Source organism: Narcine bancroftii, chromosome 3 (assembly GCF_036971445.1).
Source record: "Narcine bancroftii isolate sNarBan1 chromosome 3, sNarBan1.hap1, whole genome shotgun sequence".
NCBI classification, from domain to species: domain Eukaryota; kingdom Metazoa; phylum Chordata; class Chondrichthyes; order Torpediniformes; family Narcinidae; genus Narcine; species Narcine bancroftii.
In genome coordinates this window covers 214,272,912-214,290,693 of record NC_091471.1, presented here as the reverse complement: position 1 = coordinate 214,290,693, position 17,782 = coordinate 214,272,912, and the positions used below count along the sequence as shown (strand labels likewise).

Genomic DNA, 17,782 nt, shown 5'->3' with positions numbered 1-17,782 from the left:
AAAGTAATATTTTACACAATTATTTTTCTATATTTATCAACAATGTTGTTCCATTTAATAAGATTGGACAGTTAAATGTTCTATGCCTAAATTAGACATACAGCACAGTAACAGGCCATTTCGGCCCACGAGTCCATGCCGCCCAATTAACAGCCGGGTAGGTTTCGAATGGTGGGAGGAAACTAGAGTCCCGCAGACATGAGGAGCGCAGGATTCGAAACCCCGGTCCTGATCGCTGCCGCTGTACAGCGTTGCGCTAACTGTTACGCTAACCATGCCACCACATTTAGATCCATTTATCAGGACAAAAATGGGAAGGGGAGATACCAAGTACATAAAGAGGAGAAAGAAGCTGGGGAGATGCGAAGGGGTGGCAGGGTATTGGACAGAAGAAGGAAGAAGTGGTGAAGAGACAAGTAGAGGAAGAGAGCACAGGGTGGGGAGGGGGAGAAAGGGTTAGAGAAACGTGAGAACAGGAACAAATAAAGATGAGATGGAAACAGTGGAACAGGAGAGAGGTGGGGGATTACCTGAAATGGGAAAATTCAAAGTTCCTGCCATTGGGTTGTCAAAGAAGAATGTGATGTGCTGTTTCTCAAGTTTACGCTGGGTCTCATCCTGGAAATGAATGAGGCTAAAGACAGTCATGCCATTGAGAATAGTGAAGGGTATTAAATTGGCTGGAGGTAGGGAGGACTTATTTAGACCTTCAAACAGTCCATATGTATTCGTTGAAGCGATCACACAATCTTCGATTGGTCTCACCAAGGTAGAGAAGACCACACTGAGCCCAACAAATGCAGTGAAATCAAAAGTCTGCAAAAGCTGTGATTGTAGTAAAAAAGCAAAAATTCTGAAGTAATTGAACCAGTCTGATCACATCCATAGGATACTGCAAGACCTGCTGAGTTTGAACCATGGAACATTACAGCACAGATCTGTACCTAACAGTCTGTACCAATCTGTGCCAAACAGTCCCACTGTCCTGTAGCATTTCATTTCCTTCCATACCTCTCCCATCCATGTATCAGTCCAAATTTTTTTGAAATGTTAAAATTGAGCCTGCATTCACCACTTCAGCTGGAAGCTCATCCATACTTGCATCACTCTCTGTGAAGATATTTCCCTTAAACTTTTCCCCTTTCACTCTTAACCCATGTCCTCTGGTTTGTACCTCACCTACCTTCAATGGAAAAAGCCTGTCTACATTTACTCTGTCTATCCCCCTCATAATTTTTAACACTTCTATCAAATCTCCCCTCATTCTTCTATGATCCAGGGAATAAAGTCCTAACCTGTTTAACCTTTCCCTGTAACTAGGTTCCTGATGTCTGGGTAACAACCTAATAAATCTTCTCTGCACTCTTTCCATCTTATTGATATCTTTCCTGTAGTTTGGTGACCAAAACTACTCACTATACTCCAAATTTGGCCTCAACAATGTCTTATCCAGCTTTATCATAATATCACAACTCCTGTACTCAATAGTTTGATTTATGGCCAATGTGCCAAAACTCTCTTTATCAATATCTACCTGTGATCCCACTTTCAGTGAATTATGTATCTGTATCCCCAGATCCCTCTGTTCTTCCTCACTCCTCATAGCCCTACCATTTACCATATATATGCTTTCTTACCTTGTCCTTCCAAAATGCAACATGTCACACTTGTCTGCGTTAATTTCCATCTGCCATTTTTCAGCCCATTTTTCTAGCTGGTCCAGGTCCCTCTGCAAGCTTTGAAACCCTTCTTCGCTATCCACAACACCTCCAATCTTTGTGTTAACTTGCTGATCCAATTTACCACATTATCATCCAGATCATTGATAGAAATGGCAAACAACAATGTCCCAACACCAATCCCTGAGGCACACCACTAATCACAGGGCTCCAGTCTGAGAAGCAATCATCTACCACTACTCTCTGGCTTCTCCCATACAGCCAATGTGGAATCCATTTTGTTACCTCACTATGAATACCGACTGACTGAACTTTCCTTACTATATTGTCATGAATATGTCATGAAATTTGTTTTGTGGTAGTATTACACTGCAAATATTGCTAGAAATTACATTTAAAATTGTGCAAATAAAAAAGAAAGTGAGGTAGTGTCTGTGGTTCAATGTGGGGAAGAAGCTGTTTTTGTACTGCTGGCCATTCATCTTCATGCTCCTGAACCTCCTTTCTCATGGTAGCAGCATGAAGGGGGTCCTTGAGGATAGAGACTGCTCTCAAGTTTGTCCAACCTTTGCAGACCCTCAAATTCAGGCAACCTCCTGGTAAATCAGTACCATTTCCTTAGCCTCCATACCCTTCTATAATGGGGTGATCTGAATTGCATTCAATACTCCAAGAGCAGCTGAACCAAAATTTTATATCGTTGCCACATGACTTGCATACTCTTAATTCCCCACCCACTGAGCACACTATTTGACATCTTTATATTTTATCCACTTGTGTGGTGAGATATGGATTAAAATCCCCAGATACCCTTGCACATCAATGCTTTTTGAAAATTATGCCATTATTGTATACTTTCCTCTCACATTGCACCTTCCAAAGTGTACCACTTCACACTTGTCCAGATTAAATTTCATCTGCTACTTCTCTGCTCTAATCTGTAACCAATCTAAATCATAGAACGTAGAACGTTGCAGCACAGTACAGGCCTTTCAGCCCACAATGTTGTGACGACCTACATATACCTACCAAAATAACCTTCCCTACCTCATAACCCTTTATTTTTCTTTCATCCATGTGCCTGCCTAAGAGTCTCTTAAATGCCCTTATTTAAATGTCCCTATTGTACCCACCTCCACCACCATCTCTGGCAATGGACTGCAAACACCCACAACTCTCGGTGTAAAATACTAGCCCCCGATATCTCCGCTAAACTTCCTTCCCTTCACTTTATACAGATGTCCTCTGGTGTTTGCTACTCCTGCCCTGGCTGTCTACTTTATCTATGCCTCTCATCCTCTTGTAGACCTCTATTAAAGAATCTCTTATCCTTCTTTGCTCCAAAGAGAAGAGCCCTATCTCTACTAGCATTTTCTCATAAAATATATTTTCCAATTCAGGCAACATCCTGGTAATTCTCCTCAGCACCTGCTCCATAGCTTATGCATCTTGCTCTAATGAGGTGACCAAAACAGAGAAACTAATGGGACTAAAGCCAGACAAATCACCTGGTCCTGATGATATGCATCCAAGGGTTCTGAAGGAAATGGCAAAAGTTATAGTTGATGCACTGGTGGTCATATACCAAAATTCCTTGGATTCTGGGCAGGTCCCGGCAGACTGGAAGTCAGCAAATGTCACGCCACTTTTTAAGAAGGGATGTAGGCAGAAGACTGGAAATTATTGGCCAATTAGCTTGACGTCTGTAGTTGGAAAAATGCTTGAAGCCGTCATTAAAGATGAAATAGTGAAACTTTTGGAACGTAAGGGTTCAATCAGGCAGACACAGCATGGTTTTAGAAAGGGAAGATCTTGTTTGACAAACTTGTTAGGATTCTTTGAGGATATAATGGGTGCAGTGGATAGAGAGGAACAGGTTGATGTTGTATATTTAGATTTCCAGAAAGCGTTTTATAAGGTGCCGCACAAGAGACTTATCAGTAAGTTACAGGAAAGTGGAGTCCGAAGAAGTATATTGGCCTGGATTGAAAATTGGTTGTCTGACAGGAGGCAGAGAGTCGGGATAAATGGGAGTTTTTCAGATTGGCAGAGACTGGTAAGTGGGGTGCCGCAGGGGTCAGTGTTAGGCCCACAACTGTTCATCATTTACATTGATGACTTGGAGGAGGGGACAAAATGTGGTGTAGCCAAGTTTGCGGATGACACCAAATTGAGTGGAAGAGCAAATTGTAATGAGGATGTGGAGAGTCTGCAGAGGGATATAGTTAAGCTGGATGAGTGGGCAAAGGTCTGGCAGATGGAGTACAATGTTAGTAAGTGTGAGGTTATCCACTTTGGCAAGAAAAATAAAAGAGCTGAATATTATTTAAAGGGTGAAAAACTACAGCATGCTGTAGTGCAGAGGGACTTGGGAGTGCTTGTGCATGAATCGCAAAATGTTAGGTTGCAGGTGCAGCAGGTTATTAAGAAGGAAAATGGAATGTTGGCCTTCATCGCTAGAGGAATTGAATTCAGGAGTAGGGAGGTAATGTTGCAACTGTATAAGGTACTGGTGAGACCGCACCTGGAGTACTGTGTCCAGTTCTGGTCTCCATATTTGAGGAAGGATATACTGGCTTTGGAGACGGTCCAGAGGTTTACTAGGTTGATCCCTGGGATGAAGGGGTTGACTTATGATGAAAGATTAAATCGTCTAGGATTGTATTCGCTCAAGTTCAGAAAAATGAGAGGAGATCTTATAGAAACATATAGGATTATGAAGGGTATGGATAAGATAGATGTAGGAAGGTTTTTTGAGCTGGCTGGGGAAACTAAAACGAGAGGACACAGTCTCAAGATTCGGGGGAGTAGATTTAGGACAGAGGTGAGGAAAAATAGTTTTTCCCAGAGAGTAGCGAATGTTTGGAATTCTCTAACCAGGGAAGTGGTTGAGGCTGCCTCATTAAACATATTTAAAATTTGGTTAGATAAATTTTTACACGATAGAGGAATTAGGGGATATGGGGAGAAGGCAGGTAGGTGGAGTCAGGTCATAAATTAGATCAGCCATGATCGTATTGAATGGCGGAGCAGGCTCGATGGGCCATTTTTGGCCTACTCCTGTTCCTACTTCCTATGTTCTAAGTGTGATTTTGCTAAAGCTGTAACATTATGGCATGACTCCTGAGGTCAACCCCTGGACTAATGAAGCCCAGCATCCCAGGCCTTCTTAACTGTCCTATCAACCTGCATGGTGACATTATGAGATCGAGGGATTTGGACACCGATTACCTCTGTTCAGCCACACTGTTAAGTATCCGACCATTAACCCTCTACTCAGTCTTTTGGTTTGGCCTGCCAAAATGCATCACCTCACTTATCCAGACTGAACTCCATCTGCCACCTTTCCTCCCAAGTCTGTATCCTGTTGTAACCCACGACAACCTCCACCACTCTCCATGACACCTCAGACCATTGTATCATCAGCAAACTTTCTACTCATCCCTCTACCTCTTCGTCCAGGTCATTTATAAAAATCACAAAGAGCAGGGGTCCTAAAACTGATCCCTGCGGAACTCCAGTTCCCATTCTTTCCTTCTAGACTGTCCAAAGCTCCACCGATCTTTGTGTCAGCTGCACACTTACTAACTCAACCACCTACTTTTTTTCATCTAAGTCATTTATATTTCTCTTCTTTGGCTTGGCTTCGCGGACGAAGATTTATGGAGGGGGTAAATGTCCACGTCAGCTGCAGGCTCGTTTGTGGCTGACAAGTCCGATGCGGGACAGGCAGACACGGTTGCAGCGGTTGAAGGGGAAAATTGGTGGGTTGGGGTTAGGTGTTGGGTTTTTTCCTCCTTTGCCTTTTGTCAGTGAGGTGGGCTCTGCGGTCTTCTTCAAAGGAGGTTGCTGCCCGCCGAACTGTGAGGCGCCAAGATGCACGGTTTGAGGCGATATCAGCCCACTGGCGGTGGTCAATGTGGCAGGCACCAAGAGATTTCTTTAGGCAGTCCTTGTACCTTTTCTTTGGTGCACCTCTGTCACGGTGGCCAGTGGAGAGCTCACCATATAACACGATCTTGGGAAGGCGATGGTCCTCCATTCTGGAGACGTGACCCACCCAGCGCAGCTGGATCTTCAGCAGCGTGGACTCGATTTTACCACAATGAAAAGGGGCCCAACTCCAATCCATGCAGAACACCGTGCCTTGGTCCTCTGGCCATAACATCAGACATTGATCGTTCCCTCTGGACCAGCCAATTCCAAATCCAAACTCTCAATTCACATTGAATCCCATGAATCTTTACCTTCTGGATCAGCCTACCATTAGGGACGTTGTCAAATGCTTTACTAAGATCCATATCCTCTGCCCTACCCTCATCACAACCTTTGTCACCTTCTCAAAATACGCCCTAATAATTGCCTGTCTGCACAAAGCCATGCTGACAGACCCTGAGTTGGCCATACCTTTCCAAATGTGTCTTATGATGTTTGAAGACATAAGAGTTGGAATGCGATAACAATTTTGAGTGTTTCAAATGAAAAAGGAAGAAATAAGGACACAGGGCCAAGTAAGGTGAGAGTCAAAAGTGTGAGGGTCATGAGGAGGAGTCTGAATAAGTGAATGACGAGGCTGAAAAATGATGGGGGTACTGGAGTGATAATGAAGCAGCATACTTCACATTTTAGAATTAGGTCATGGGCTCTCTCTTTAGGCGGTCAGGGAGAAGGATGGAGGGAGGTTTGAAATCTAGTATCTTTTTAAAGAGATTGGGATTGCCCTTATTTTATGTCTTTTGTGAGTAAACTGTTGAAGCACATTTAACATAACATAACATAACAATTACAGCAAGGAAACAGGCCATTAGGCCTGTTTTAGTCCGCACCGAACCAAACACCCCTTTCTAGTCCCACCTCCCTGCACAATACCCATAACCCTCCATCTTCTTCTCATCCATATACCTGTCCAACCTTTTCTTAAATAATACAATTGACTCCGCCGCCACTATTTCTCCCGGAAGATCATTCCACACGGCTACCACTCTCTGAGTAAAGAAGTTCCCCCTCATGTTACCTCTAAACCTCTGCCCCTTAATTCTTAACTCATGTCCTCTTGTTTTAATCTTTCCTCCTCTTAATGGAAATAGTCTATCCACATCCACTCTGTCTATCCCTTTCATAATCTTAAATACTTCTATCAAATCCCCTCTCAACCTTCTACGCTCCAAAGAATAAAGACCTAATCTGTCCAATCTCTCCACCAAAAAGATGGTAAAAGTTTAGAAAATATGCCAATAGATACATATTTTTAATTAAGCAAGATTCCTGAGGAATGTAAATTTCTTTGTCATTTTATTTTATTCCAGAATGAAAAATAAAATCCTCTAGCTCAAGAACAGATATCTACAACATCATTGCAGGTTACTGTTTAAAACCGGACTTACAAGACATTAATATTTTGCAGTAATTTGACAAAGTTCAACAGTGGTAATTTTTTTCTGTTAAATTAGAAATGGTAATAATTGCCACAAAATATCATATGCTTTGCTGTGTTTTATTTAGAATGGAAAAAAATTGGTGGTATTTTGTCCAGCTTTTAGTTTTGCAGTTACAGATTTAAAATACAGCAGCCTAATTTTTAAATATTACTGTTTGTGTATTAATTTTAGAATACATACTTTTGTATGAGAATTTCAAATATTTCACTATATAGTATTGTGTAAAAATTAACAGTTGCCACTAAACATGTCAATGAAAGCAATTGTTACCTAGAATTAAAAAAAACATTTGAAAATAGTCATGAGGTGAGTTTGAAACTGATTAAGCAAATCTTGTATGTGCTTCATCTCTAAAGGTAATAACAAACTTAAGCAATTTTTTTTTAAATCACACAAAGAAACTGTGATAGTGGAGTAAAAATTTCAGCAGGTCAAACAGTGTTCTTCAATTAAGTGTGGGGGAGATTCAAACTAGAGGGCATGGCTTAAGATTGAAGGGGGAAATTAGAAGGGGAACATGAGGGGAAATTTCTTTATGCAAAGGGTGGTTGGGATGTGGAATGAGCTTCCAACAGACGTGGTCGAGGCGAGATCATTGGTAACATTTAAGGAAAGACTGGATAGTTACATGGATAGGAGAGGACTGGAGGGGTATGGACCGGGTGCTGGCCAGTGGGACTAGGAGGGTGGGGATTTGTTACGGCATGGACTAGTCGGGCCGAACTGGCCTGTTCTGTGCTGTAAGTGGTTATATGGCAAAGATAGCAAAGATAAAAATCCATAGCCAACGTTTTGGACTTGAGGCCTTCATCAAGGTATGAGAAAATATAGGCATGCACCTGAATAAAATGTGGGGGGGTGGGGGGGGGGGGGGGAAGGGCAGTGGAAGCAACACAGTCCCATAGGGAGGAGGTAATTGGTGGATAAGGCAGGGACGACACACCAGCAAACAGGGAGTAGGGGTGGGGAGGGATAGCTCTGTAAATGGAGCGGGAAGACGGTGGAGGAAAGTAGACAAAGGGATAGGAAAGAGAGTGAGAATGGAGAATAGCCAAACAGTTAATGCCATCCAGTTAGAGAGTGCCTAGAAGGGATATTAGGAATGCCGTAATGGAGGATGAGAAAGGATCTGGAATGCATGGATTGGGATAGGTTGTTTTCCGGTAAAGATGGGCGAGGTAAGTGAAGGACCTTCAAAGGTGAAATTCTGAGAGTACAGAGATTGTATGTTTCTGTCAGGATCAAAGGTAAGGCTAAAAGGTATAGGGAACTCCACAGCCAAGAAACAAGCCCTTCGCCCCCATCTACTCTGTGCTGGGCTTTTATTCTACCTCATCCCATTGAACTGCACCCAAACCATAGCACTCCATGCTATTGCCATCCATGTACCTAACCAAATTTTTAAGTGTTGAAATCAAGCCCGTATTCACCATTTCAGCTGGCTTTTTTTTTTAATGGTGGCACTGCCTTAACTTTTGCAGTGGCAGATTTGCCACTGGTGTGGATCCAGGAGAGCAGGCAGCAGAGACACAATGCTGCATTCACTTGTATTGCTAACAGCTCTGTCCAGGCATTAATCAGCCTGTTAAAGAAGAAAGCAACATCAGAAGTCTCTGCCCAAGATGGCAGAGCCTGTGCTGGACACCATACCATGAGGGGTGCAGACTCCAGGAGAGTAGTGGATCGTACTAGGGCACCTGATAAGCCCTGTTGAGAAGAAGAAGCATGGGTAGATCACTTTACAGGTCGGTGACCACTGCTGTGGACCATTGAGGGGTTCAGTGGCTGAAGGAGGGATTACGTAAATTTTATATATATTTAGAACATGTATTTTTTTTTTCAATTTATCCATTTAATAACTGTAGATGTGGTTTTAAAATTCTTAAATAAAATATACTTTTTTAAAAAAGTAGTGCAAAATAAAAAGCTGGGTGTAAAATAAGAATAGGAGAAAAGATCAAGAGAGGGACAAGGCCGTCTCCAACATTCCTCCACAACTCTTAGTGAATACAGTTCATGGCCCATGTATTCACCTGAATTATTATGATGAAATGTGTGAATCTGCACATAGATTATTAAAGATAAACTATCAAAAGTTAAGATTCCTTGCAAAGCAACATCAGAAGTCTCTGCCCAAGATGCCCCTCACAAAGCCACGCTATCTCTGTGACTGTGCTCCTCGAAATGCTCATTAATCCTGTCCACCTCCTCTCCAAGAATTTGCCCACCACTGACATAAGATACCCTGTACAAAGCATCTTTTATTTGCTCCTACCGGGAAAGGGATCAGAGCCAGCACCACCAGGCTGAGGAACAGCTTCTTCCCACGGGCAGTGAGAATGTTGAATGGCCAAAGGATCTGCTCACACTAATCCTCCGAGACTCATATGTACAAAACAATATTTATTATTTATTTTTATATATGAATACTTGTCCTGTGTCCGCATGTGTGTTATATCTGGTTGTGTGCCTGCATGTTTTGCAACGGGGACTGGAGAACATTGTTTAGTTGGGTTGTACTTGTGCAATCGGGTGATAATGAACTTGATTTGATGCAAATTTCCATGTTTTTAAAATTCCAATCTACATGTGTTGCGTAATGTTGCCAAACCAACTTTGTGAAGCTAATGCCTCACAAAATTATACATCATATATGATTGTTGGAAAAACACAGGATCTCTACATTATGAGCAACACCTCATGTAACAAAGAAAGTCATGACCCTGTAACTTATTTACAGCACAACTGGAGTTTCTATCAGAATCTGTAAAGCAGGGGTGTCAAACTCAAATTCACTGAGGGCCAAAATTAAAAACTTGGACTAAGTTGTGGGCCAAACTAAATATTTATTGAAAATTTTCAACAACATCTGCATGTTTTCTCTTCTTTCAACATATGTAACATTAAACTTTTTCTTATTAAAATAAATGTTTAATAATAGTTTTGGTTAAACTCTTTCCAGAAGAAGCATTAACAAATGAGAAATAAAATATTCAATAAATACTATTTCTCTATAGCCTTTAAGCTCCTTTTAAATGTATTTTTTTTCACAAGCCAACAAGTCAAAAAAATAGCAACTTGCTTCAATGACAAACAGGTTTGTCTTTTAAAATGATGAACATATAGTCTGCCTCCCACCTGTCTTGAAAGGTCCTGTTTTCTGTCTTTTGTTTGGCCATTTTCCGTAAGGGGTTTATTACATGTGAGTTGGGCGACAGGTCACAGATGCTAATGAAAGTAAAGAGAGGAGGTGGGGGCGATTAGCGGGCTAACGGGCCGGCACCAACGCATTTGCAAAGCATTCTGGGATTTGTGGTATTAGCTGTGCATGCACTATACTGGCGCGGTGGCCAGCGGGACAGCTCTAATACATATTTGATATGATCTTGCGGGCCAAATATGGCCCGTGGGCCTGAGTTTGACGTGTGTGCTGTAAAGGCTGCAGCCAAGAGACTGTGCTTCTTCCCAGCTGTTTCTCCTTCCAGTGTAACATTTTATCAATCTTTCAGAATAGTTGTACCAGTTTTCTTTATTTATTCCTCTTAACTGAAATTTTTGATGTGAAGTTCTCACAAAATCCTCTTGAGAGGGAATAAAGGCCAACTTCCTTTTGCTGGTTAATTGTGATTCTTCTGAGATGTTGGTAAAAATTATCACTGGAAACACTGTCCATGTGCATAAATGTTGTCTGATGAATTGCAAATTCTTTAATTGTCTCACAAGTTAATTTATTTGGTTAAAACTGTTTCATCTTATATTTGTATGTGTGAGTTCTTCGACAACACATGAAGGAAGAGGTTCTTTACTTTCTTTGGCTTGGCTTCGCGGATGTAAATAGCATGACGTGGTTACGAGGCTGCAAGTCTCCATTTGAGATATAGCATGCTGTGTGTCAACCCCCTACTGGCAGCCTAGTCTAATCAAATGGGCCAGTGCCAAGGCCTTGCAAACATGATCACTATCATTAGAAAAGCTACAGGAAAAAAGATTGCTTTGGACAGCTGGGAAGTTAATGTGATAAATGCTTTCTCCCTTTTAATGTGAGCAACAATTCTGACATAGGAAACAGGTGGGGTTAGGTCTCATTATGCCTTTTCAGAGTTTTCAGTCGCGAATGTAGTGACTTCCATTGTGGGAGCAGAGTTACTGTCTCACTTTTCCCTGCTGGTGGATCTGAAGAATCGCTGTGCTGTGGACTGTCACACTTGCATGGAAGGGAGCTGCATTTGTCGACCCTCAAGGTTCATCGCTCACCTGACCATCACCAACCTAACACCTGTCCGTTCCAAGGGTTGCTAAAGCATTTCCCTCGCTTGGTAATCCTGTCATATCGACACAGGGACATCAAACACGCAGTGACCCACTCCATGGAGACCAGTAGTCCTCCGGTGGCAGCACGTGAGCGTAGGCTGCCCAGGATGGTTTTAAGATTGCAGAAGCTGAGCTCCGACACGTGCAGGTGCTTGGAATAGGTTGTAGATCTGATAGCTGTTCGGAATCACAGTATCATTGCTTTCATGTTTAAATAAATGCCACTCAAGATTCTCAGGCTTGCAATCATAGCAGGAATTACATAAGCACTTCCTGGCTTTTTCCAAATGACAACTTCACACATTTGCTGACAAATGAGACACAAGTAATTCTTTACAGGTTTACCACTCTACTCAGGCTTCGGTCAGAAGTGCCAATTCAAACATTCATTAATTGACAAATGGACAAGTTGGTCACAGTATCTCACTTTATGGAACACCAGGAGATAATGAGCCATGACCTACAAACATGTTGATCAGAAGTCCTATCTCTGAGTATTAAAAATGGCAGCACTTTTGCTGGTGTGGAGCCAGGAGACCAGAGACACAGCATCCCTCTGAAGGTTTCAACTGCCTGGTGATAATGCCAAACAGGACTTTAAATGGATTGTTAAAGGAGCCATCCACATTTGTATGTAAAATCCTTCAACCACAGGGTTTCTGCCCAAGATGGCAGCTCCTGTGCTCGGCAAAAGCCACAAGGGGTGGCAGGCTCCGGGGAAGCAGTGGCCTGGTGCAGGGCACCAGAAAATGGGAAGAACACCGCTTTCCCCCCCCCCTCCTCCTTCAGCCCCATTGGGAAAGATAATCCAATAGACGATGACTGTTGCAGTGGACCAGCGAGAGGCTCAGCGGCTGAGGGACCCATACAGGCTGCTGGCAACTTGCAGTTGGGGGAGCTATTGCTGTTAGAGACTGGATCATGGGAACCAGGTATCAGAAACAGGATTTAAGAGGCTGCTGAGGGCAAGGAGGGCTCCTGAAGGGACTTGGGAATTGAAGGCTTCCTGATCGTGTCGGAGGTTTGGATCTGGATCACGGGCTGCCGATTAATCCAACAGCTGCAAGAGTGCTGGAGGTGAATCCACAGACACTCAGTGACTCCTAAGTGACTTTCTTTTGCTTCTCTTTCTTTCTTACTTACTGTAAGGGGCACCAGGCAACACTAATGGCAACTCATTGACTTATTACAGGGAATTGACTTCTGCCTGCCATATTACATGTTCTGCACTATTAAATATCAATAAAGGAATCTTGAACTCACCTGGAAACCACAAAATGGCATCAGGCAATAACTTTTAAGGTTCCTTTTTATTTCAGCCAACAGAAGGTCAAAAATAATATGGTATCTAACAATGAAGGATGGTACAATTTATCTGACAATATTGTAATTAATGCCCTGCAGATGGATTTTCACAAACACATATCAACAATGCTCAACAGACAGTGAAACTCATCGTGGCAGAAAAGGTCATGCCCAATTTCCTTCCAAAGTAGATTCCTTGGCTGTTGTGGTCATCAGGTGTTGATTGGAAGAGATTAATCCATCTCTAAAACTTGTCTTTTTCAAACAATTCTCATAATTTCCTCATTGAATATGGTTTATTTGTAACAGATAGACCCCTACTTACAATGTCCTGACATACAAAATTTCAAAAGTTCTGTTCTTGTGTTTTTCAGTGAAATCTCACGTTATTTTCCCCAATTTCAACTTGCACTGCAAGATCCAGAATGGAACCCCATTAAAAGTATAAATTGTAATTATACAATGAAATTTAAATCCCAAGGACTGCATGAGTGGGCTGGACAGGAGCAGAAAAACCTTGAAAAAGCAGCGGGAGAGGTAGGTGCTCATTTTATTCTCTCCATTGGTCAAGAAACTCAAGCAGAGTGGGCAGTGTAGAGCAGATAGTGGATGAATGGCCCAGTGTAGGAGTAGAAGGTGCAAGCGGAGTAGGGCAGGAGTAGAGCGGATAGTGGGTGAGTGGCCCAATGTAGAAGGTGCAAGCGGAGTGAGCAGTGCAGAGCAGATAGTGGGTGAGTGGGCCAGTGTAGGAGATGGTGCAAGGAGAGTGGGCAATATAGAGCGGATAGTGGGTGAGAGCCCAGTGTAGGAGTAGAAGGTGCAAGATAAATACATACCAAATACGAGGAAACATTCAGATGGAAATAATGTCATAAATGTGGCTGACAATGGAAGTCATAGCCAACATGAAAGCAAATGAGAGGGCATATGTAGAAGAAAAAATAGGGGGAAGATAGAGAATTGGGAAGTTTTTTTAAAAACTTTCAGAACTAAAAAAACATTAGGATGGAAAAGTTGAAGTATGAAAATTGCCTAATAAATAATACCAAAGATACAAAAAGCTTCAAGTATATAAAAAATAAGAGAGGTACAAGTAGATATAAGACAACGAGAAAATGATGCTGGTGAAAATGTGCCAGATATCAAAGTATTTCAGGGAAGGGAAGTGAGTGCAGTTACTATTTCAAGGGAGAAGGTACTCAGAAAGCTGAAAAGTCTCAGGGTGGATATGTTTTGTGCACCAGATGGATTGAACACTTGGGTCCTGAAAGAAATAGCAGTAGAGATTGTGGAGGCATTAGTGATTTCTGGCATGGTCCCAGAGGACTTAGAGGCACTTAACTGTATAGGTGAAAGCCAGCATTGTTTACTTAAAGGAAAATCTTGCCTGACAAACCTATTGGAATTCTTTGAGGAAATGACAAGCAGGCTGGATAAGAGAGATGTATCAGATGTGGTTTATTTGAATTTTCAGAAGACCTTTGATATGGTGCTGTATGAGGCTACTTAATAAGAGCCCATGGTATAATATGAAACATACTTGTGTGGGTAGAGCACAGGATGACAAGTAGAAAGCAGTTGGAAAATACAAGGATCATATTTGGATCAGATGCCAGTTGCTGTTGGTGTTCCACAGGAACCATTTATTTTTATGTTGTATATTAATGATTTAGATTATGGAATGAATGTTTTTGTAGCCAAGTTTTCAGATGATAAAAGGTAGGTGGAAGAGCAGGTAGACTACAGAAGGACTTGTATAGATTAGAATGGACAGAGAAGTAGCAAATGAAATATAGTGTTGGGAAGTGTATGGTCATGCACTGTGCTAGAGAAAATAAATGGACAGATTTTTTTTTAATGGGGAGAAAATTGAAAATGCCTTGATGCAAAAAGACCTGGGAGTGCTCGTGCTGAATAGCCTGAAGGAAAACTTGCAGGTTGAATCGCTGGTGAAGAAGGCAAGTCCAATGCTGCCATTCATTTCAAGAGGAATAGAATAAAGAGCAGGGATGTGATAATGAGGCTTTATAAGGCACAGGTGAGACCTCAATTGGAGTATTGTCAGTTGTTTTGTGCTCATTATGTAAGATGTGCTGACAATGGAGGGTTCAGAAAAGGTTCACTTGGATAATTCCAGGAATTAAAGGGATATCATATGAGGAGCGTTTGATGGCTCTTGGTCTGTACTCATTGGAATTTGGGAGAATGTGAGGGTAATCTCATTGAAACATTTTGAATTTGAAAGGCATGGACAGAGTAGATATAGAAAGGTTGCTTCCCATGGTGGGAGAGTCAGTGGTTCTCAACCTTTTTCTTTCCACTCACATACCACTTTAAGTAATCCCTATGCTATCCATGCTCTGTGATTAGTAAGGGGTTGCTTAAGGTGGTCTGTGAGTGGGAAGGGAAGGGTTAGAATCACTAATCTATACCTAATTGTTACTGAAATATTTAGCTTGAGAAAAATTGTCATTGGGCCATTTCCTTTGGAGTTATGAAACTGTGGACATAACGAGTCAATTAGGTACAATTAAAACAGTGGTTTTCAAACTTTTTCTTTCCACCCACTTACCACCTCATGCAACCTCTTACTAATCAGAGCACCTATGGCATAGGGATTACTTAAAGTGGTTATGGGAGTGGAAAGAAAAAGGTTTAGAACCACTAGTTTAATGCGACCTTATTTAACATGAACCCAGATATAAACACGATTAGCCAGTGTACCCCTTTTTTTCCTCTTTCCAAAATTGAAATGGTTTTCAAATCAAATCTTTTTCAGTGAAAGATAAGCTTCACGCACTTGACGTGATAAGCATTAAAATTCAAACCCAAGTTGTATACAGCCTTGGCATTCCTGAATAAACACTTCATGGCTGAAAATCTCAGGAAGTTACACGTGTCACTTTGGAAAATTGACAAATAGGTGGGACTAAAGCCCAAACACATAAAGACGGCCAAATGCATGAAAATAGCCAAAGATGTCAGCCTCGATGACTCCCTGTACAAGTGGCTTGTTCAAGAGTGCTCAGAAGGCCTTCCAATTTCTGGGCCTATTCTCAAAGTTCAAGCCGAGACATTTGACCAGCTGATCAATGGAGAAACCTCAGTTCAAAGCTAGCAATGGATGACTAGACCAGAATATCTCAAGTGTTAGTGTCTGGAGAAATTCGCTCAGCCGACAGTGCCGCACCCAACAAATACTCGACAGAACTAAAAACTCTCTTAGAAAAAAGTGGCTACGTGGAAGAACAAGTGTACAACTGTGATGAAATGGGTCTCTGCTACAAGATGATACCAGACCAGACACTGTCAAGCATAGATGACACTCATTGACGTGAGGGGTTCAAAAAATGCAAGGGTCACATGACTTTGTTCTGTGTTAACAAGACTGGAACACACAAGTTAAAAACCACTCAGGACTGGCAAAATTTGCTCACCCTGCTGTTTCCACCACATCAACAAGAAGTCATTTCTGTTTGAGTACACACATAGCAGCAATGCTTGGATGACCAGTGTCATCTTTGAGGATGGGATTTACATAATTTTTGTCCCTGCTGACCACACTCATTTGCGTGAGCAAAAACTCGAACCCAAAGCTCTTCTTTTGCTTGACAACTGTCCTGCCCTCCCACCAGCTGCCAACCTATTAAGCCACAACAGAAAGATCCAAGTCTCTTACCTCCCAAAGGACACTACGCCAAAGATCCAGCCCTTAGATCGGGGGATCATCTCCGTGTTCAAGCAGAATTACAGGCATAAATTAATTCATAGATTTGCAGACAAATCAACAATGCTGGATGACTATATGAAAAGCATGAACGTTAAAGAAATCTGTCACTTAGGTGGGAAGGGCCGGGCAGCAGTCAGCTCCTTGTATGGAAAAATGCTGGGAGAAAGGTCTGGGTCCAGCCTTTTCATCACGAAAATCCACCAAAGAAGATGAAGATGATGATGAGCAAGAATCCTATGGCTTCACAGGTGAAGAGGTTTGTGGAGCACAGAGGCTGTTTCAAATAGGCAGAGGATTTTCACCAGTGGTTCTCTGCCAGTGACGAATGCCCAACATTTGAGCATCTGACAGACTCTGAGATCGTCCATAATGTCACTATAGTACTGGTTCCCGAACCACAGGAGGATGACCATGAGGAGCCTCCATCTCAACCCCCGAAAGTGCCTGAAGCCATCGAGTACCTTGAGGCTAGTCTACGTTGGCTGAAGACCCAGGATGTGGACCACATGAAAATCCTCCAGCTCAAAAGCATTTTGAATTTCGCTCGCCACCAGCAACAGGCTGCATTCAGGCAACAAACACTCGATTAATTTTTTAAGAAATAAAATGATGATTGTAATAAATTAAAAAGATGATTGCAAATGCAGGTATCATACTTTTTTTTTTTAAATGCTGTTTTTGTGACCCCAATTTAGCACAACCCCGTTTTTGGCAATCCGATTTTTTGGACCCGAACCATCATGTTATACTGGGGTTCCATTGTATAACTAGTCAATCAATGAAGCTCCCCACCCTCTGACACCTGCAGACTTCAGAGCCCTTACTTTCCCCTCCTCCGAACCACCTGGATCCTGATCCAATATCTACACCAAACATATCGCCTCATCACAATCTCAGATCAGTACCTCAAGCTATAAATTAGTCTTTGGAATCCAGAATGACACCTTGCCTGAAGTATTCTATTGCAAACTCCACAATGCTGCAGAGGCGCATCAGGCTGAAGCACAATTGTTGCAGAGGGGTCACAGGCTGAACACAGTTGGCAACATAAACCCCACACCCAACACTGGTGATTTTTCTCATTTAAAAAAAATATTCAGTGCTTCATCAAATTTCAAACCGAGCAAATATGTTCACATCTGAGTGGGATGTGAGCCCACAATCATCTTGGTCATAGGTGCTATCACTGATCCATGGACATCTTGCATCAATAATCAAATAACTAAAGGCATTGAAGTCATATTCGGTTTGGAAAAAAAAGACAAACATATGGCTGAGCGCAGGCTAACAGTGAGGTGGGGAATGATGCCTCGAAGCTT

The 17,782-nt window shown here is 42.1% G+C and overlaps 1 protein-coding gene across 1 annotated transcript in view; it reads right to left on the bottom strand.

Moving 5' to 3' along the window:
- The window catches only part of ugt8 (UDP glycosyltransferase 8), a 166,244-nt gene that overhangs the window by 48,022 nt on the left and 100,440 nt on the right, over positions 1-17,782 (bottom strand). The gene's annotated exons all lie outside the window — the stretch shown is intronic.